At 48.4% G+C, this 23,216-nt stretch overlaps 1 protein-coding gene and 1 pseudogene across 1 annotated transcript in view; both read right to left on the bottom strand.

The window, feature by feature from the left end:
- The window catches only part of Mapkapk2 (MAPK activated protein kinase 2), a 43,657-nt gene that overhangs the window by 14,386 nt on the left and 6,055 nt on the right, over positions 1-23,216 (bottom strand). The window lies entirely within an intron of this gene.
- Positions 4,517-4,615, bottom strand: LOC114698140 (annotated as a pseudogene).

Below are 23,216 nucleotides of genomic sequence, written 5' to 3'. Positions count from 1 at the left end.
TTGGTGGGGGAGGGCCCAGCCCATTGTGGGTGGGAATATCCCTAGGCTAGTGGTCCTGGGTTCTATAAGAAAGCTGGACAAGCAGGCCAAGGGGAGCAAGCCAACAACCCTCCATGGCCTCTGCATCAGCTCCTGCCTCCAGGTTCCTGCCCTGTTTAAGTTCCTGCCCTGACTTCCTTCAATGATGAACAGTGATGTGGAAGTGTGAGCCAAATAAACCCTTTCCTTCCCAAGATGCTTTGGTCATGGTGTTTTATCACAGCAATAAAAAACCCAAAGATACCCATCCCTGCTGTATTCCTGGGCCTCTGCAGTTCTTCATATCTCTCTCCCTCTCTCTCTCTCTCTCTCTCTCACACACACACACACACACACACACACACACACACACACACACACACGAGCTACTCCATTCCTGAGGCCAGTGCAAAGCCTGACATCAAAAGAGTCTCAACGAGCACTAACTAAATGGACAGACTGTAGCTGCCACAGGCCATGTTTTCCAATGAATCACAAGGCATCTTTCCCAGAAATCAAGACAAAGCCAGGTGAAAAGGAGACACACCAAACTCTTTAAGTTGGTCCTAGCACTGAAGTTCAAGTGACAGGAAGAAAAATGACATATTCTTTGTAGTATTTAGTGGGTGAGACTCGTAAGAATCAGCAGAGATCTTTTTTCTTTTTCTTTTTCTTTTTTTTTTTAGAGATTTATTTATTTGTTATGTATACAACATTCTGCCTCCATGTATGCCTGCACGCCAGAAGAGGGCACCAGATCTCATTACAGATGGTTGTGAGCCACCATGTTGGTGCTGGGAATTGAACTCAGGACCTCTGGAAGAACAGCCAGTGTTCTTAACCTCTGAGCCATCTCTCCAGCCCAAGATCTTTTTTCATTACAGCAGAGGGGGTCAGGAGCTCATTCAATTTGCCCTGTCACATCAAGTGCCAAGTTTTCATTCAAATGGCAAAGTGCAATGCCATCTTCCAGCCTCCACTTTAGCTGAATGAGGTTCATGCTCATAAACCCAAACAGGTCTGATGGGAAGATGGGGAGGGGGAGGGGAGGGTGAAAGATAAAGCAGCTCCTACAAATTGAGAGCCAACACTCAGGGTCACGTGAGCACACAAATGCACACACTGCGTCAAGAGAGAAAGAACCAGAAGGCAGAAGCAGTCTGTGTAACACATGGGAGAATGGGTGAGAAGGAAGAGACGTCAGCCACTCTTTCCCACATCGTTAATAAAAATGACCCAGATATGGGACAGTTCTCTAGTCCCCTAACACAAGAGCACACATGACAGAGAAGTTAACTTCTGTTCTGCTAAGAACAAGGCCCTGGGTAATGTCTTGTATAACTGTACTCATTCCTCACCCAGCTGAAGACACAAGCCAAGGAGCTGTCTGAACTGGCTGACCAGAGAGTATCTGGTGCTCAAACACACAGACACCCCTTAGCAAGAGCAAGAGCAAGAAGGCCACCCTGGGAGGAAGTGTTCAAACCCACAGAGGAGAGAAGGGATAAGGAGACCTGCAGTGCTGGGATCAAAGGCATGCACCATCACCACCCAGCCAGCCGGCTTTCTTAGACAGGCCAGGACCACCTGCTCAGAGAGGGTGATGCCTCACAGTGGGCTGGCCCTCCTGTATTAATAAATAATCAAGACAACCCCCCACAGACACGCCCACAGACCAATCTGATCTAGGCAATTCCTCAACGGAGGCTTTCCCCTCAATTTGACTCTAGACTGTGTCAAGTTGACAATCAATGCTAACTAGGACATCTTCTTCTCTACAAGTCCCTCCACTAGATAACAAGACAAAATCTAAATTCGGAATTTGGTCCTTCCTACCTGCTGTCACCTCCCAACATTCCCAACATTGAAGTGACATGACATGTAACGACACAAGGCACTTCAGGACTTCCTGTCTTTGCACCTTTCAAAACCATCGCAGTGTCCTCCGTTCCTGTGACACTTCTCCAGCCACTTCACGGCCCAGTCAGCCCCTCTTTCTTCCTCATTCCCATAAGCCTGTAAGTCACAGCACTTAACAGTTGTTATGATTTGAGTCTAAGAAGTTCCCCAGGGTTCATGTATTAACCCCTGGGTCCCCGTCGGTGGTGCTAATTTGGGACGTTCTGGATAGTCAAGAGGTTGAGACCTGACTGGAGAAAGCAGATCACCGGAGGTGAGTCCTTAGATGTATCCTGTCTCCAGCTCCTCCTGTCTTGCTATTTCCTGTCTGCCACAGGTACACAGCTCTCTCTGCCGCATTCTTCCACGCACATGGGGCCAGGTGACCACAGACTGGACCCTCTGAAACTTGAGTCAATCTAAACTGTTCCTCAGACGGCTTCTGACAGCTGTTTGGTCAGAACAAAGCAAAAGCTTAAAACACTGGCGTAACTCACAACATGACTCTCCTCCCACCACAGGCCCCTTGGAGGCCAAGGCAATGTCTTGCCATTTGACTCCAAGTCTTAAGCCCCCACTACATGGCATTTGAATATTCCCTAAAAATCTGCTGACTAACTCAGAGAATATACCCCATGACTAACTCGGGAATGTCATGCTGTGGAACAATCTTTTTCTATACTATGAATATGTGTTACTCTCATTTGCTAATAAAAAGCTGATTGGCTGATAGCTGGGCAGGAAGAGATTGAGCTTGAGAGCCAGACAGGGGGATTCTGGGAAGAGGAAGAGCAGAGTCAGAGAGTCACCGGAAAACATAGAGAAGTAATATGAGAATGTCATACTGAGAAAAGGTACCAAAAGCCATGTGGCTAAACACAGATAAGAATTATGAATTAATTTAAGCGTAAGAGCTAGTTAGTAGTAAGTCTGAGCTAATGAGCAAGCATTTACAATTAATATAAGCCTCTGTGTGGTAATTTGGGAAGTGGCTGCTGGGAATTTGCAAACAGGTGGTCAGGACAGGCACAACATCATTCTTGGCTTTGTCTACTATTTTACCGATGAGCTGACTGAAGATATCACAGACAACCAGCTTATCATATTTGCAAGTGACAAGAAAGTAAATAAAGATCAGTAAGTGTTCTAGGTAACAGATGTTTTTAAAGATGTAATAGGAGAAATACTGGCCAAAATCACCTCCCAAAAGTTCTGTTAGTATTTCCAAAAGCAAAGAGCCCTCTCAAGAGGAAAGAGCCCTCTCAAGGAGTCAGCTCCAGACACCAGGAAGAAAAGGCTCTGAGTGCCTGGGGCGGGACCCAGTTGGTCTACCATCATCTGAGCAGTGGCCCAAAGAAGTTTTCTAACATCAGACCTCCAGTTCCCTTTGCCATAACTTAGGGGTAACAATGTATCTGCTGAAGTGTTAATAAAACTGTACTTAGGGCTGTGCCCTCCTTCAATACACTTATTTGTTGTTGGTTTATTATTAGGCTACTTCTAAGAATAATGAAGGATGTAAAGAATTGTGATTAAAAGCATAGCTCTGAAATTAAGAGTTCAAATACCAACTTTAAGCTTGGGAGCTTGCTGGGCCTTAACCAATTATTTCACTTTCTAAGTCTCCACTGCCCTCAACCATTAAATGGAGACAATGATGGAATCTATCAAAGATACTAACTCACTAACTGCCTACTTCCAGTTGGTTGGGGTGGGGAAACGTTGAAAATAAACTAGTATCTCTTAATCGAAAACTGGTTTAAAAAGTACATGATCTAGCTACACCACAGAATGATATGAAATTGCTGGGGAGATCAAGTGGATATAGATATACTGAAACCACAAGTTCTTCAGATACTTGCAGCAAGCTTTCCTTAGGCCACCAACCAGCTCCCAAATCATGACATGGAGACTTATTATTAGTTATGAATGCTCAGTCTTAGTTTATGTCCCACTATATCTTATCATTTAAATTAACCTTTTTCTCTTCAACTATGTTTTGCCTCAGGGCTTTCTACCATCTTTCATTCTGTGTGTCCTACTCCTTGTCTGGCTGGTTGGAGGCTGCCTGTCTGAAAAAAAGGATGTCTCCCTCTCCCTCTGATTCTCTCAAGCCTAGATTCCTCCTCCTACTTACTCTCTCTGTCTGCCGGGTCCACCTATCCCTCCTCAGTCTGGCTATTAGCATTCAGCTTTTTATTAGACTGATCAGGTGCCTTAGGCAGACAAGGTAAAACAGCAACACATCTTCATATAATTAACAAATGCAGCATAAACAAATGTAACACATCTAACAAAAAAATGCAATAAAACAAATGTAACACATCTTTACACAGTTAAACAAATATTCTGCAATATAAACAAATGTAACACATCTTTACACAGTTAAACACATATTCTGCAACATAAACAAATGTAACACATCTTTACATAGTTAAGCAACTATTCTGCAACAAGATCAAAATCACTTCATTCTACATTCTGATAGGTAGGAATAAATTATTCCAAGTGTGGCTCTACATGATGATCTCCAAGAGGAATATTGCCCCACATCCCTAACACAGACCCACCCTCTAGAAAGTAAAGGAGGAACAAAATGGGAAGACATGGATGTTTCACGACTGTGTGCATCACATGCAGGTGCCAAGCTAGTCTTCTCTGTATAGTTCCAATTTCAGTGAATGTGCTGCCACCAAACTAGACTGATGTTTGCCCCCAAGGCACGCTTGGCAGTGTCTGGCAAATATTTTGATCATTATGGCTTCGGGAAACACACTGCAACTGCATCTAATGAGGAGAGGCCATAATGCTGCTAATTCCTACACAGCATAGATCAATACCACCCTCTCCCCACTCCCACCTTCACCCCCACTCTCCCCAGCCCCCACCACAAAGATGCATCTCGTCAATAATACAAAGGCTGCTTTAAACCAAAGAGTCCAGATTAAGCTAATTTTAACAGTAGCTTTTTCATCAGACGGAAACAAGGATTAAATGAGACAATGGCAAGCAGAACATATGCAGCTAATGTTATTAGTATCAAAAGTTTGACATGACGTCATGCTGAGTACCTTAATAGCACTTATATCCACAGCATTCTGACTCACATTAACTCATCTGATGTCACAGATCTGAGACCCACGACACAGCCCAATAAACCAGCGCAACAGGCCTGAAAAAGAGAACCCTCAAGAGGCAGTCCAGGGGTCAAAGCAGTAACAGTCCTAAAATTCTACGGGGTGTCACCAAAAGGTACTAAATTCTACTTTCCTTGGCGGCAGTGAGCAGGTTAACAATGGTAAAGTCTTGTAAGCCAGCCACTTTCCTCTCCCTGAGAAAGTTGGGTGGGCTCCAAGGAGGAGCTACGGTCTCTGCGAGAGTCACTCAGTTGAGGAGTAGGCTCTCCCTAATCTCAGACGGTGAGAAGACAGGGCAGTTGGCCAGAAACAAGAAGCAACAATCTCCAGGCCCCAAGCAATCCCATGCCAGCTACTCACCCAAGAGAAATGAAAACATTAGGTTCGTAAGAAAAAGACCTGCGCAAAAAGGCACATGGAACTACTCATCTGTTCTCAAAACTGGGAACAACCCAAGCCCACACACAGAAGACCAGAGAAGCAAATTATCATGCCCACACATGGCGCGGGACTCCGCACAAAAGTAACAGACTGCCAACACATGCAACCATGTGAATGAACCTCGGACAAGAGTTCATGCACACAGGCACACACATACATACACACACGAGTGGAAGGTTGTGTGTGAGTATGTCCATCTTGTAAAGGGGTATGGCTGGGAAGAGCATGGGGGAATTTACTAGAAGAATAACCTTTTCATTATACAGACTTGGGTTGTATGTGGAACACATTAGCAAATGCTAGACTCAAATGTGTACGTATGCTGAAAGTATGGGGTGAAACGCACTGACGTCTAAACTAACTATGAAATGCATCCTCCAGATACAATGTGAATGGTCGCTAAGTTGAAGGATGGAAAGTGTGACCAACAGTGTCGTCAGTGGCTAATGGCAGAGCCTAGGTGGCTGGGCAGATGGACACCAACGGCACATCTGAAATGGGAAGGAGAAAGAACAGCCAGTTCCCAGCGCTCGGGGACCAGGAGGTGGCTGGCAGGTCATGGGAGGAAGTGTAAGGCAGTGCTAGTTTCGGCCAGGCTGACCTGGTGGCAGGCCATGCTGGCCAGCACAGAGTAAATGTAAAGTTAATGCTTAGACCTTGAATGCCACCTCCTGCTCCTATGGACCAGCTGCATCATTATGTGACTGTGGTCAGAAACAAGTCCCACCCACTCTAGCCTTGGCTGAAGGGATCCAGCACCCAGGGAGGGGGTAAGAATACATGTGCTGTCCAGTTTTGACAGACCCCTATTTATAACATCTCTAGAAGCCACTTTTCTAGATAGAAACCGAATACACAGATGCCAATCCAAGCCTCACACATCTCCAGCAGTTCCACACAAGCCAAAAACAGGAGGCCTGCTGTTTCACCAACTGCTCCCCAGAGAAACGGCCTGAGGTCCAAGCAGCCCTCGACCATCTGCACATGGATGCTCCACTTTGCAGATGATCCACAGCAAAATTCTGAACCAATAAGCAGAAGGCCTGTCTCTTAGCCCCAGTCAGTCTGTCTCTGTGTGTGTGTGTGTGTGTGTGTGTGTGTGTGTGTGTGTGTGTGTGTAACAAACAACAACATGGAAGCCAAAGAGAATTAAAGGAATATATTTTTCTGGATGGAAAAAAATTCACTCATATTTTTCAAAGTCCAGTTTCAATAATTTTAAGACTACTGTCTCTGTTCCCACCCCGACTCCAATGAGATAGATCATCTAAATCTGGCTGCATAAGACAACATGTGATAGACTGTCATGTGATCAAAGAATATGCCAGAAAGTAGCACAAGTCGGTTCCAACTTAGGCACTACAACCAACTTAGCGAGAAGTGATGGTCAGGTCACTTTCATGTTTTCTTCCCTACACAATCTAAGACATGCCTGGCCTGAGTGGGCCCTGTGCATCTCCCCAAAAAGAACAGGACAACAGAGAACTTCTGGCTATCAGTGCCTACAACTAGTCTGCTCTTTCTCAACCTGGCCTTTCTGGTTTCCAGGGACCCCGAACCATCTGGAGCTTCTGGACTCAAGGTCTTACAGGAGGCGTATACATTTCAAATAAAACCATCTCACAAACCAAAACAACTTCTAGGCCAGGGGCTGGGGGGGGGGGGTGAGGATGGGTGGATGTGTGGATGGGTGGCAGCTCAGAGGCTGTGTGCTTTAAATGAGGAATGCCCCCTGTAGGCTCAGGCATTTCAAGGCTTGGTCCCCAGATGGTAGGTAGCACTGTTTCAGAGAGATTGCAGGGCTGGGGGCGGAAACAGTCACTGGGATCTTTGAGAGTTTAAAAGCCCCACTTGGAGTTCCTCCTCTGCATTTCAAGATGTACTCTTTTAGTTCCTGCCATGCTGACCGCCATGCCTCAGGCTTGCCATGGTGGACTCCCATCCCTCTGAAACTGGAGGCCCGAATCAACTCTCTTCCTTTAATAGCCTTTGGTCACGGTACTTCATCATAGCAACAACCAAGTAACTAATACAGAGGTCAAGACCCCCAAAAAGGAGCCTGAAGCGCACGGAGGAGTCTGCAGGGCCTGCTCCTACCCGGGAATCACTGTGCCAGTCACCAGGAGGAGACCTGAGCGCCTATCACACAGAACAGCAGCAGCCCCGCATCTGAATCCAGATGGATCACAGCTGGGGCGCTGACTTGGGTCTGGGAGAGGCAATGATGGCGCAATGTCAACTCTTCCCCAACTGCAACCCACGGCATTCTGGCGAGAACCCCAAGTCAGCCAGAGGCACTGACCAGAAGACGATGGACAGACGGCCACGACAGCATCAGGCTCTGCCACCACCCTGCATCCAAGCCTTCAGGGACAGTGGGTAAAGAGCTGACACTACCACGACCTGGAAAAAGTTAAGATTTCTGAATAAATAAAGCTCCAGCGGGGGGTAAGTTTCCATCATGACCAGTTCGTCTGGAAGACGTTAAAGGCCTTCCCATCAGCAGTGATGCATGCCCAGCTGATAGGGAGTCATCCACACTCTTCTCATGTGTTCAGGCCTTGTCCACCCCTCAACCCACCTCTAGAGGGTCCTTCTCTACAAGAGAACTATGCCAGTCTTGGGGAGTCAAAGCTGCTGGTCCCTGCAGATGCCCTGGAGGCTAGAAGTCTGCAAGTACAACCCCAAGTGGCTGCGATGGCTAATACTGAATACTGCTGCTTCCCAGTCCTGGGACAAGTGGGACAAGTAATCAGGACCAGCATGAGCCCTTTCTCCACTGGGTTTACCCTCCCCCATTTCAGTAACTGGGGCTCTGGTTATGTGTGAGACCAGAGAGTAAGCTGAAAAATGAAGACGCCACACCTAGTCTTGCCGAGGGCAGACGAAGGCCTCTGTAAAAGCTCAGAAGGGAGAAAGTGGACTCAAAGCAATGAAATCAGGGAAACCTGGCTAAGCCTGAACCACACCGAGGCCTCCCAGCAGTACCAGAATGCTTTCCACAGGAAGGGACCGATTCCTTTTTGTCCCCAGTGTGGATTTTCTTAGAAATAACCAGACTCCCTGCAAGTTGCCCCAGAAGAGCATTGAGGCCATCAACCGGCTCTGGAAACCCCCTTGACCTAGGTTTGCTCTGGGTAAGGCCTTCCAGAAATTTCTCAGGGAGCCTGACATCTAGGGACCAATCATTCACCTTCAACCAATACCACCAATGCTCTAAAAACAATTCCAAGCAAGACTCTGAAAAAATACAAGAAAGGGCCGGAGAGACGGCTTAGTGGCTACTCTTCCAGAGGATCTGGGTTCAAGTCCCAGCACATACATGTTGCCTCACAACAGTCTATAATTCCAGTCCCAGGAAGTCTGACACCCTCTTCTGACCTCCACAGCAACAGGTATGCATGTGGTGCTCAGACATACACACAGGCAAAATATCCATGTACATAAAATTAAAAAAATGGGAAAAAGTTTATTTTAATTAAAAAGTATTTTTAAACCTCTACAAGCCTTAGTCAACCTATCTCAATTTATTTCACAATTCTGAATTTCACTCTGGAAAATGGAGAGTTAAGTAAGTGTCTTTATCTTCTGGTCTGTTGTCCAAAGCCCCCAGGCCAGGGAGGAGGGGAGAAAACCTCTAAGTCACCTGCTTCTTCCTGGCTGTCCCCTCAAGGGTCAGCAGAGCCGCTGCAGCCTGGCATTGTAGTCAGAAAAGAATGCAGAGAGATAAAAGCAGACTAAACCTCGCCCCTCCCATTGCCAGGATTAGCAAGCAGCTGCCTAAGGACCCCCAGCCCCCCCCTTCCCCTAATACCCAGAAGCTGGGGGCAGCCTGAGCCTCCAGCAGGAGTATCTGCCAACTGCTCCTCACCCCCACCCTGCAAACTGCACTGCCCAGGCCCGACAGATGTAGCTGCTATTCACTGCGCCCAAGGCAGGACAAAGCTTCCCCAGAAACACAAAGCAAAGGGCTCCAGGCAGGGCCACCTTTAAGAGAAGCCACCTGCCGGATCCCTCTTCCACCATGCCTGCCCCCAGAGCACGCATGCGCACACACAGACACGCTACACATGCACACCCAAGCACAGCTTTTTCAAATCTCTCTAACAGGTGCTGGCTCAGGTCAGGTGACTGTCTCTGACTCTCTGGGCAGTTCTCTCAGAAAAGGAGTATTGTGTTGTTACTTCTCAGATAGTATGCCACAGGATGCTGATCACTAATCATACATTAGAGAGGGGAAAGAGCGTGAGAAGGTCCTTTATGTCCGAATCACACAGAGTAACAGCTTCCGTTAGTGAGACCTTCGCAGGCCCTTTCATGTGGCAACACACACACATTTAGACAGTCCCCCACCTATGTGGTGTCACAGAACACTTCAGGATTGGCTTCAGAGCTTGGAGAAATGACAGCCCCTTCCTTCAGGGTCACCCAACCTCCAGATTAGCTCTTCATCACCTGGCGTGGAGAAGAATCACCTTGCTTGTATGTTTCTCCTACGAGCTTTGGCAAGAGGAAAGCAACAGGAAGAAGAATGCACACACACTGCTATTCGGGTCCAGTGGTGATGGAAATTCTCCCGGAAGAAACCAGTAAGAGGGGCAGAACTTGCACATCACTCAAAGCCAACTCTGCCTATGAATCAACTGTGCACATGCCACAGGAAATAAGGCCATGCCCCCCAAGAGTCAGCTAGTTTTTTTGTGTGTGTGTGTTTTTAAGTATTTATTTTTATTTCATTTGCATTGGTATTTTTCCTGCATGCTATATCTGTATGAGGACACTGGATGCCCTGGAACTGGAGTTGCAAACAGTTGTGATCCGCTGGGAAACAAACCTTGGTCCTCCACAAGAACAAGTGACCTTAACCACTGAGCCATCTCTCCAGGCCTGAGCCAACTAGTTTTCTTTTCTTAAGGAGTCTTCCCTGCCTCTACCCTCACCAACTATCTTACACTGTCTGTCAGAGTCCCCGGGTTGCTGCCCTCAAGGTACACACCTATGTTGGTAAGTCACCAACACAATAACCATTACACATGACCTAGGTGAGCTCAGCCATCAGCACCCCTGACTCCAGCAGAAAAACCTGAATGGAGCAGGAGGAAGACCCGCAGACCTTGACAGCGAGGGATTCCTGGGTACTCTGGCCCAACTTTCCTATCAAGAGCCAGATAAATCATGGCACACAGGCAGTGACACACTTTCTGACATCACACAGATCCTCATAAATTTCATATTCCAATTACACATCTCAGATTTTCTTTCAAATCTGAAAACAGCACACCTTACTCCTCAAGGAAAACTATTTGTTAAATAGATCCCAACTTTGGGTGGGAAGAACACAGCACCTGGATCAGCACCTGTACCTTGGGATGAACTTACAGAAAATCAGCCTCTAGCAATCTCTTGGCCTTCTTGGGGTGTGGACTTTCTACATTGTTCACAATGAAGCTGACCTTGAAAGGTATCACCAATGATCTGTGTGGTTGAGTACAAACAGATGCACGCATGAGCATGTGCGCGCAGGCAACACACACACACACACACACACACACACACACACACACACACACACACACACACACGGTGGGGAGAGCAGAGCATTCTCAAACACTCCCCAACACACAGGAAGCCTCTCACAAGCTAGCTGCTCTTCTCTGAAAGTTGAGACTATTCCTGGCACATGCGTTTCTCAGAACACCTTTGTCAGAGTTGCTGGTTGTGGTTAGTGTCTGGGCACTATCAAGGGGCTGGGGAATTCCTCCAGCTCTGTGCGTCCTGGAAGGGAGGAAGCCCTGCGTTAATCCTCCCTCCCAGCTCAGATGCATCAGAAGAAAAAGAAAAAAACCTCATGAGGGATCACCAAACAGTACTGAAGGAGTGCTATTTAAAAATAAAAATACTGGGCTGGAGAGATGGCTCAGCTGCTCTTTCAGAGCCTAGGTTTAATTCCCAGCACCCAAATGACAGCTCAGAACCACCTGTAACTCCAGTTCCAGGGAATCTGACACTCACAGGCACATAAAATAATAATAATATAACAACATGTTATATAATAATAAACAATGATAAAAGTTTTAAAATAAAAATACTTTCATGTGCTTTATACCTTAGGATAGATGTCTGAGTTTATTCCTGCCTCTCTCTCCAAATTCTCTTCTTGCCCACTCAGCAAAATCAATACAACCTGGGAGACACTGGACTTGAGTGATTGCTGACAGCCTTTCTCGGAAACACTTCCCCACTCCCCAAGCATCCCCAGCCCAGACAGCAAAATCAAGTCCCTGCCAGCTCCTTCCAACACCCGCCAGACCCCTTCCCTCTACTCTTCCCAAGGCTATGGGAATCCGGGGGCTCCACCCATTCCTGCTGTCACTGTGCTGGGCAGGGCGTTCTCAGCAGTAGCTGCCGCTGAAGCTGGTGCTTAAAGACTCGATTTAAAACGCTTTATTGTTTAAATACCAGTTTGCCTCTGAGGCAGACAAGCCTCAGATGCTGCTTGCTAATTATCGGCCCCCTCCACAGCGCTCTTCTCACTGGAGCTGAGGGTGAGCCAAGGGCTCCAGCTCTCCCGAGAGCCTCCTCAAAATCCCCAAAACAAAGAGGCAAAACTACGGGTCCACTCCTGCCATATACCACTGCACCTTGAAGAGCTCTGAGCCCTGGGCCTGCATGTGGGAATACCAAACGACGAGCCACACTACTTGTCATCCTGGAGCTGAGCTAGCGGAGAGGAAGTGGAGGTAACAGCAATTAGGGTTTGTGCAACCATGCAGGCAGATCAACTGCCACTGGTCCATCCACAGCTGGTTTTCCTGGAATGGTAGAACGTGGGCAGGTGAGATCTATTAGTCTCCGAGGATGACTAAAACCCCAGCAAAAAGGATGCAGAAAGATGAGCGTATGGAAGGTGTCGAGAGAAAAAAAAAAAAGGGGGTGTCTACATATGCAGCAGAGAAGGGAGTAAATGCCTGAAGAGGGAGGGTGACGAGATCAAACCCGACCTGCCTGCATACCAGATTTAGAGGTGTATGCTTAGGACGTGGGGGGGGGGGTCCTACTAAAGCTCTCTAAACAGTAGCCATCAGATGGCTGAGTCCCTCAAGGTCTCCGAAGGAAGCAGATGGGCATCCTAGAGGGCATGTGCCAACCACACAGAGCAGCAGGAGGACACAGTGTGAGGCAAAAGGTACCCGCAGCCATGCCAGCGGGGTCCTTCCAGGCGTCCAGACCTCTGCTCAGTCTCTCAACCAGGCCTAACAGCCAAAGGATCCTGGGAATGGTGCTGCTTCTCCGCATCTCCCCAGAACCCCTGGCTACTGAGGCTCCCTGAAAATGTGCCTGGCAGGGTCCACACTACAGCATTCTTGCCTGTCTGCTGAGACTAAACACAAGTCATGAAGTCACAAGTTTTGCCATGGGTCTAAAGAAGATAAAGTGTACCAAAGGATTGTTACTTAACAGAGCTATAACATTTTTTTTAACATGAAAGGTTTCCTTAAGAAAGAGTAAAGCTCCTGTCACTAAAGAATTTAAAAATAGACTAGACAGATGCCAGACTTGGCCAATTCTGACTAAAAATACACATTCCTAGTCAGGAAGGCGGATGATATAGAACAATATATAATGATATCCGTATGGAAATGCTATCATATAGGCTGGCAAGATGGCTGAGCACGGAAAAACATTTGCCATGCGAGCCTGATGACCAGACTTCAATCCCGGGAATCCATGCCAAGATGGAAGAAGAGAATCAATCCTACAAGGAGAACCTCTGACCTCTAACATGCGCACCACGGAACACATGTGCACGAAGACATACATTCCCACAATAAAAATTAAAGTTTTTCTTAAAAAGAAGATGCTAGAATGAAACCCATCTCTGCAAGCTAACTTTAAAAGATACTCTCTTTGGAATACCTCCACTGCAAAGTCTAGGACTCCATAAAACACAGGACAACTACAGAGAGCTACACCTTCACATGCTAACCCCATGTGAGTCTGATGGTCAGTTTGGGTTATGGGCCACAAGGCTACATGAGCATCTCAATGATGGGATGCTGCCTGAAACAGACAAATGAAATGCTTTGAAAAGACCTTTTTCTAATGATTGCTTTCAAGTTGTTCTTCCACAGTCCCCTCCAAGTTTGGCTGATCTGGACCAGAATGGCTATCTCCATTGAGAAGATGTTCTCTCCCTTGCGCTGCATACTACAGTGGCCACCAGCCAACCACTGGGCACTGGAGACCTAGGCAGGGCTTCCTTCACTGCAATTGAAATAACTACATGTGAGAACATGAGAGCGGTTCTCATATTGGCCCCAAGCCTCCTGCTCCTCTCCAGCCGGAAGACAGGGCAGTTCAACTCCAAAGAAAACAGCAAGACAGGAGAAGTCTTGTGTTTCCAGTACCTGAAGCACCACCAGGGAACAGAGAGCCGGAACAAAGTCTCTCACCCACAGAGCTTTACCTTTCTCTGCCTGGACCAACAATTAACACAGGCAGCTTACACCTGCCCTGGGCGATCAACATCTTCCGGCAAGGAGACTCATTCCCAAGGATGACCCAGAACATCCTTAGAAGACTAAAGCTGGAGTCTCAAAGCTGGATTGTACTGGAATTTGGGGCTATGCTGAAGAACAGAAGGCCAAGACAAAGAAAAGTAATCCGACTAAAGAAATGCAGGAAGGCAGTTAAGTTCCACGACGTTTCCAAACCTCACAAAGTTTTCATTCTGAAAATATATCATCTCTACATTTCCAAACACAACTAACTGGATTCCTGCCCAGCTCCGGCCCAGAGGCCAAAATCAGACGTGACCCAAACTCCACATTAACATGAGTAATTGTTCCAGTTTTGATCTCTGCCTCACAGACATGGCTTCCGCCTAAATACACAGTCCAAATCTACCAAGAAGGTGCTTGTCTGAGTTGAGAAACAAAAGCTGCGTCAACCTTGTGTCACGCCACATGAACGCAGGCCCAGGAAGAGGGCTGGCTGGGCACCTATTCAAACAGCCCTCAGCATCCAGGGAGCGCAGCACCCTCCCAAGCATGTGCCGGAGAGCAGACACATGGAGAGCTGCAGACAGGCACCTGCTCAGGATCCCCGGCCCAAGTCATGGCTACCTCCCTCTCTAGAGACACAGCCAGCCTGCTCCAAGGACAGCCTCCTGAGGAGAAGGACAGAAAGTGTAGCTGGGACCAAGTCCTACAAAGACGACATAAGAAAGGGGGGGGGGGCAGACAACAAACCGTCCAAGACTACACACTTGTTTTTTTTTTTTTAAGTTTACTGGAAGATGGGTTTTTTCCTTCTTACTCTATAAAAAGTAAAAGAAAATGTTGCAATTTCCTTCGTCACAGCACACGCTTAGGGAAAAAAAAAAAAAAAGGAGGCCTAAGCCATTGCTCCACTTTCTCAACGGCTAACGGACAGACCTTCCTTCCCCAGCCCAGCCCTGCCCTCTCCTCGACAGGAAGCCAGAAGCCGGGTGGCGGGGCTGGCAATGAAGGATGGGGAGTACTCTGAGGCCCCGGGAGGAGAAAAAACCATTGCTGCAACTTCAGCCCCACACTCCTCGCCGGCTTCCATCCTTCCTCTCCAGCTCTTTAGAAGAGTCCTTTAGGAAACCTTCTCTCCTTGGTCAAACAAAAGGCAGCAGCCCGCAGTCCCACCCACTTCAATACAGGCCAGCTGCAGGCTAGAGTTCTGCCCGTACCCTCCACAGATGGTCTCAGGTGTGTGGCCATGGGGTGTGGGCTGCACCATGCAGTGATCCCACCTCTACCCGCCCCGTCTTGGGGAGCCCATCCATGAGTCTCTGTGATCCCACCTCTGCCCGCCCCGTCTTGGGGAGCCCACCCATGTGTCTCTGTATTCTTTACTGGCCACCTGTGGCTCTTTCTCTGCTACTTATATAGCACCAGCTCCCGGAGCCTTTCCATTGATCTATTAATAAAACTCAGTACCAGACCAGAGGAGGTTCTAGACTAGAGTGCAGACTGGAGTAGCCATGCGTGTTTTCATTCATTTTATACATTTTGTATAAAACTGTAAGCTCCCAGCTGGGTGGTGGTGGTACATGCCTTTAATCCCAGCACTCAGGAGGCGAAAGAAGACAAAACTCCGAGTTGGAGGCCACCCTGGTTACAGCAAGTTACAGGATGGCCAGGGCTACACAGAGAAACCTTGTCTTGAAAAACAACAACAACAAAAAAAAAAAAAAAAAAAAAACTAAAGACAAGGCCTACTATTCTTACCACTGTAGCAATTTGTTAAAAAAAAAAAAAAAAAAAAAAAAAAAAAAAAGCATTTCATAAATATGAAAAATAAAACATTAGGTGCTAGGTCACCTATGTTTGAATTATAATGGGACCATGGAAGAACTACTCGGAGAGAGTACTGTGAACTACAAAAAGACCAGGTTTCAGAGTCAGGCATTCTCAGAGCCCAGCAAGGTCGGCCACACTTGGTAGAAGAGGGTGTTATCAGGCAGAAGGAGTAGCTGAGGCCAGAAGCTACAGATGATGAAAAGTCAGCTCAAGCTATATAGTGAAACCCTGTCTCACAAAGGAAAAAGAAGCCGCTTCGGCTCTTCCTCCTGCCTGACATACCTCTTCGACCAAGTGTGGCAGGTTAGGAAAGGTGACAGAGTCACCTTTCCTAACCTGCCAGGTAAAACTAAACACACACACACACACACACACACACACACACACACACACACACACACACACAGGAAGAGGGGTACAGGGACAGAGACTGACTCCTGGCATCTCAGAGCCTCTTCCCATTTTATTTTCTCCTTTGTACCTGTTACCATCTACAAGTTGTATCATCTAATTACTGTGTTCTGTCTTCCCCTACAGGAACACAAGCCTCTGCAGATGAGATTGAGTTTTGTCGGCTTTATAAGCTGATATGTTTACAGAACCGAAAATAACGCTTAGCACTTGGTGTTCAATAACTGCTAATGAATTAATTACTCTGAACATGTTTCATCTTCTGTAGAAAAGACTTTTACTTTGCAGTATCACTGCAAGGACTAACACGGTGCACACAGCATGAGCTGCATGCCTCATCCACTGCACCCACACCACTGCAAGGACTAACACAGTGCACACAGCATGAGCTGCATGCCTCATCCACTGCACCCATCCACTGCAAGGACTAACACGGTGCACACAGCATCAGCTGCATGCCTCATCCACTGCACCCACACCACTGCAAGGACTAACACGGTGCACACAGCATCAGCTGCATGCCTCATCCACTGCACCCACACCACTGCAAGGACTAACACAGTGCACACAGCATCAACTGCATGCCTCATCCACTGCACCTATCCACTGCAAGGACTAACACAGGTGCACACAGCATCATCAGTGCATGCCTCATCCACTGCACCTACAACTGCAAGGACTAACACAGGTGCACACAGCATCTGGTGCATGCCTCATCCACTGCACCTATCCACTGCAAGGACTAACACAGGTGCACACAGCATCAGCTGCATGCCTCATCCACTGCACCCATCCACTGCAAAGACTAATACAGGTGCACACAGCATCCATCAGCTGCATGCCTCATCCACTGCACCTATCCACTGCAAGGACTAACACAGGTACACACAGCATCAGCTGCATGCCTCACCCACTGCAAGGACTAACCAGGGTGCACACAGCATCAGCTGCATGCCTCATCCATCACATCTGTTCCATAAGAACTTGTTATTAATTCAAGAGACCTGGGAGCAGCTGAGCTTCCAACAGAGGTCTGAATCACAGAAGGGTACTGTATGAATCAAAGCCAGCATGTGGCTCTACAAAAGTCATTCTTAGCACTGCTAATTTTCTTATTGCTTCCATCTTATGGAGGTGGGGGGTAAGACACACACATGCTACAACACACACGTGGGTCCTGAGGATCAAACTCAGGTCAGGCTTGGCAGCAGGGTACCCGGTGAGCCATCTTACCAAACCTAATTAATTTCCTTAAGTAGTAAGTCATTCTGAATCTGCGGAGTTGATGAAGGATACCGCAGTAAAGCAAATCCTGCTTAGCAATTCAGGGTCTAGCCCACACTGCTAAAACAACAAGAACAAATAAACACTCCAAGCCTCCGACTTTCTCCGTCTCACACAGCAGAGACTGGGGGGGGGGGGGGTAAACCCAAGGGGATGACAATGACTACTTTCCCATTCCAGGCTAATCCAGCCATCTGGGCACCCTGATGGCCAGTCAGCAGGGAAAACAGGAGGCATGGTGGGAGAAAACAAACATTTACAAACACTGGGTGAGTGAATAAAAATACTGCAGCCAAGGAGGATAAAATAACACTGGCCCACAAAAACGGAGAAAAACCTGGTGGAGGATGGCTCCTGTACAGCACCTCCCCTTGGAGCCAGGTGACCCTCCTCTCCCCAGCATCGTCTGTTCCCAGCATGGAAAACTGAAGGAGAGGCATTCAGTGCACAAGCTTTGCTAATCAAGTCTGAGCCTTCTGCCTTACAAACGGAGAAACTGAGGGAAATCCAAACATGGCCCAGAGCTGGAAACCAGGTTGCCCAGGTCCTCTTTCCTATGCAAGCTACTGGACATGGGAGATAAGTGGCCCCATGAGCCTGAGAGCTCTGACCTCAGATCCGGCAATCTGACGCTCGAAACTGGTCTGCCTTGCAACACACAGGCACAAGGCCAGCAGACAGAAACAGCAGCCTGTATCTATGCCCACTGTGGGTCTAGAGCTAGCCAAGAACTGGAGGAGAGTTGGCACACTCCATGTGACGGGAGGGTCTCCTTCAAGGGAGGAAAATGGGGAGGGGGCCTAGAGCAGGGAAGGGGAGAGAGAGAAGCATTAATTACGTTAATGAGAATTACATGAACAGAAACACACGGTAGCTCCTCGAGTCAGACCTGAGTGGATGGAGCAGCTGTCGGGAGACAGGTCAGGGACACACACTGACAGGGAGGGTTTTACTACAGCCCTAGCTACACCCCAGAGCCCAGCCAGCACTGTCCTGCTCTGAGTGCTACCCTACCGTGCATCCAATCCTGAACTTTTGTTTTGAATGAGAGCATCAAGTCACGGTGTTGAGACAAGAAGCTATGGTTGGTGAGGGGTCCATGGGTAAAGGTGTTTGCTGACAAACCTGATAATTTAAGTTCACCCCAAAGAACCCATAAGGTGGAAGAAGACCTGCCCACACACACATGCATGAACTCCCACAAAATAAACATCATAACGTACTTTATAAATTTTCTAAAAAGAAAAAAAGATAATACAAGAAAGAAACAAAGATGGAATTTTCCAAGGAATTAACCATCTAGTCTAATACTGAACCAAGTATCTTGCCCATGGAGAAATGCACTTAAGAAGTACAGTAACAGGGATGGTAAGGGTCTTTTGGGTTTGACAGGTTACATTTTTTCCTACTTCCTTTTGGGGGAGGAAGAGGTAAGAAAGAATTCCAGGGATTGAACCCAGGGCCTTTGCGTACATGTTAAGCACATGCTCCACTACTACGCTATGCCTCCACTTCGGGACTTATTTGGACCTGAAGACTTGAGAAAAGATGAGCCTTTGTGGGGACAGAAAAAGCTGATGTAGTTAGAATGGGAAGGAGGGGGCAAGGAAGACACAGAGATCAATGCAAAGGAATGGGAATGTGGCAGAAAACAAGTCAACATTCCAACGTGGGGGAGGGGTGGCCATGACCAGACCTGGGCGTCATCTGGCTAGATCACTATAATTAGCAGGCAGAAGCAACCCAATGGGGGAGCTACAGGATCAGAGCTGGGCTTCAGGCAAACTGATTCCCAGAGCACACCAAGGAGCAGAAGGGAAAGACCTCCAGTCCACTGCTGACTGTCTGAGTTACTGTCCCCCATCCGCATCTTCTCTCTCTATTGCTTCCTTTTCTACTTACGCCTCCACTCGCTCTTACTTTCTTTCATGAATCTGAGCCATGGTAATCAAGTCCACGACGTGAGGAGAATGTGAGATCCAGGAGAGAGATCTAGAATGCTGCCACTCCTCTAACAGCACAGAAGGAGGAAGGAGAGGGGAGGAAGCCGCTGAGCATCCCTGACCAGCTCTGTGAGACAGCATGGATGCTTGTAATCCTGAGAGGAGGGCACCACAAAGTTTTCCACAGGAAGAAGCAGTGTGCTCTCTCTCACTGTGGCCCTTGGCCTGCCAATGGCCTAGATGCCAATAGTGAGGCGGGGAAAGGCATGAGATACCCCCTTGCTAGCCTAGCCTCTCCAACACCAGGGCAAGAGTGGTTTCCACCAGTCTGCCCGCATTCCTAGGATGCTCTGAGTTCCTTCCACCACTCATGGTCCTGGCCATCCTCCACTCCCCCACAGCATACCCTGAGCTCTCCAGAAGCCGGGCATGGCAAGCAATCAGCAGGTTCCACCTTCAGACTCTTTCAGAACCTGCTCCTTACAAGTCTACTAGCTTTCTCCTAAGAATCAGAGGCCAAGGAAGAAGGCTTCAGTGAGAAAGCGAGAACGCATGCTATTCTGAGGACAGGGGCCCCTTCTGTCACAGTTAAAAATAAACTCTTAGCAACTACACCCAACTCCTCCAGCCAGAGGCCAACGGGCCATGGCTGATAAATTGTGTAGGACAAATGAAGTCCTGAGGACAGAGAACAGAGGACGACAGTCAGTGAAACATGGTCCAGGTGGTTAACTCCATGGAGGCTGAGGACTCCCCAAGTCCTACTTCTTGGCTCCTATCACTCAGCCCACATACCCCTGCCCCCAAATACACCTTAATTCCAGGAAACAGACACAGAACATGGACCTGAGCGCTGCCTTGTACCAACACCTGTCCAGGGACTGGAACAAATGCTCAGGCAGACATCAAGGAGATCTCCTGCGCAGACTCTCCAGCTAAGGGACACTCCATGTACAGCTTCCTCACTTTGCTCCACAGAACCCCAGCAGTTAGAGAGAGAGGCTGCACCTCCAGGGACACCATCGACGCCTCTGCCACCACAGTGGGAGGGTAAAGGCCTTCTGTTCTTTGTACCCTTTCTAGGTGGCTGAGATAGGAGGCCCTAAAGGGCCTTGGCCCAACTCAGCAAGGAGGTACTCGGAAAGCCAGGGCCCAGTACTCCTGGAAGTCAATATAATGAGGTCATACTTCAGGATGTGGTAACATGAGGCCCCACACCGTGGGGTGGAGAGTGTAACTTAGGAGTAGGGCAAGAGGACAAAGGGGCAGCACACCCAGTCCCAGGCCAGGGCAGGCACAGGGGGCAGATTCATACCCACTGGCGAGGGCCAGAGGTAAACAGAGCCGAAGGCCTAACCATCTAAAAACCTGCTCACCTCCTCTGTCTGGCCCTCCCCTGCCTGGGGAATGAGCAGGCCAGCTCCTCGCAGCCTTTGTCTAAGATGCCTGCAGAAGCCACAGCCAAGGCTCATCACTTAGCACTCCAGACAGAGATTTGACCCGAACCACCCACCAAGCTCAGGCTGGAAGGGGAGAGGGCACAGGTGAAAAATGAGACAAACCTTTGAGTGTGTGGCAAGAGGACCTGGGACGGACACCAGGGTCGCGCAGCAGCGGCGCGTTTATTTTTAGACACTAGGACAGGGGCCTAGGTATCAGTCTTGGGCCCAAGGCAGGAGGCCAGGCTGTGAACGGTCAGGATGGCCTGGGGGGCTCCTAGTAACAACAGCATACTCACAATGCCCGTGCAGGGACCAACTCAAACACCTGCCACAGAGAACAGGGAGGGTGAGGAGCTCCAGGGGAGAAGCAGGAGTCCGCACAAGCATGAGCCGGGAAGAGTCCTCTGGGTTCCCTCCCTTCCCTTTGCTTCAGTCAGAGAAAGACCCCTCTTGGAGGTAAACTAGAAGAGAGGCATCAGCAGCACAGCTCCCTCCTGTCCACCTTACACGGACGGCCACAGAGCTGTCGTCACCTGCAGTCACCATGCTCACCTCCCAGATGAGTCCAACCAACACGAGTCGGGAGATGCCTGAAGACATCCCTCAAAAAGATGCCCTTTCATATGACCCTTCTGGGAAGCTCAAGTTCCCAGTGGAATCAACATGCAGCTTTTCTCATCTTGAAGGAGAACATCCCATACAAATAGAGGTTGACCTTGAGGCTACGTCCCAGGCTCCACCACCTCCCAGCTGGCATGCGGAGGTGTTTACTGGACCACAGAATAAAGTCTCCAAGAACACGACAAAGCCAGAGGCCAAGCCCAACCTCATGGTCACTCCTCCTCCAAAAACATCAGGCCAGCCTGGCACACACGATCCCACCATGCATGCTGAACCACTGCTCTTGCCTGGCACAGACAGGAAGGAGAGGAAAGGCAGTCTCCCCCAGATGTGCCCCCTCCACTGGCTTCCTTAAACCCCAGCCCTCTCTGAGGGTCAGGGAACCCACACAGAAATCCTCACATCCTCATCAACTCTGGGAACCAGCCCCATCTACAGGCTCAGAACAGCACTTTGCCCATAAGGGAGCCTGGAAGGATTAAAAGGCCCTCCTTCGAGTGAATGGAAACTCATGCCAAGACAAAGGCTGGCTGGCAGGAATATTGTGACTACAAGTCAGCCATACTTACCCCAAGTCAGATGCCTCAATGTAGGGCACAGCCTTCACAGCCAATCACAGTGGCCTCCAAAGGCCCCTCGGACTTCAAATGGCAAAGAGTCTGGCCAGAGCCCCATTTCCACCTTGTACTGCCACGCCACTAAGATTCTTCTAATTTCAAGGCAGGAGCAAGCATAAGCGTAGCCCATCCTCTCCGCTGGGCAGCCGGCTGAAATACTTTCTACACTTTCATATGGGAAAAGAGCAGCCTGTCAGTAAAGATTGTTAGCTGGCTGGACATCTCACACCCATCGAATGGGCATCCACACTGGCCCAGGTACTGCTGACCATGCAGAACTAGTCAGCATCTGTCTTACCCTTGGCCTCGGGCCTCCTGCATGGCCTCGTCTACCACCCCACACTACCAGCGTTTGCCTGGTGATGGCTAGAGGCCGACTCTCGGATGTAGGCAGCTGGACACTGGAAGGTGAACAACCTCCTCAAAGTCACACAGTTAGCAAGGCATTTGAGAGTTTAGGGTTGTTTTTTGTTGCTATTACTGCTTAGTTCAGTTTTTTTTTCTTTTTTTAATCTAGCATATAATCCCTACAAACAGGCCCATCTCTGTTTATTAATATTTGAATTTATGTCTGAGCCTCAGAATATTAACTGTCAGTCTTAAAGATCCTAAGGGGGATCAGTCTAGTCTAATGATTAGAAAAGACACTTCAGTCTTACTGGTACACGTACTATCTAGCTCTTCTGACATGGCCTTCTTTTCTTACCAATGCCCCCATTTACAAGGGGAGCCATGTGAAAAGCTACTTGTGAGGAGACCAGGGACCCGAGTTTGAGGATCACCGGTCTTCAGTACCAGCGCCACTCCTGCTGATAACCAGCAGTCTAAGAAACCTACGCCAAGAGCAGGTTCCACTGCATATGGCCCTGCTGCCCACAAGCAAGCAAGACGCTGGAACACACCACTGAGCCTTTCCGAGCAGCCCAGCCTCTTCTTCCTTGGTGGGATGGAGGAGGTGACAAAGATGACCAAGGGGTGTCCATTACTACTCAACTCTCAAGAGGAGATGCAGTCCCTACAAACAACTCTGCCCTGTCCACTCCCCTCCACCCAAGGCACAGAACACACAAAA

The sequence above is a fragment of the Peromyscus leucopus genome, chromosome 15 (genome assembly GCF_004664715.2).
Source record: "Peromyscus leucopus breed LL Stock chromosome 15, UCI_PerLeu_2.1, whole genome shotgun sequence".
In the NCBI taxonomy this organism is placed as follows: Eukaryota; Metazoa; Chordata; class Mammalia; order Rodentia; family Cricetidae; genus Peromyscus; species Peromyscus leucopus.
Note: the sequence above shows the minus strand (reverse complement) of the source record. Positions and strands in the feature narration are given on the sequence as shown.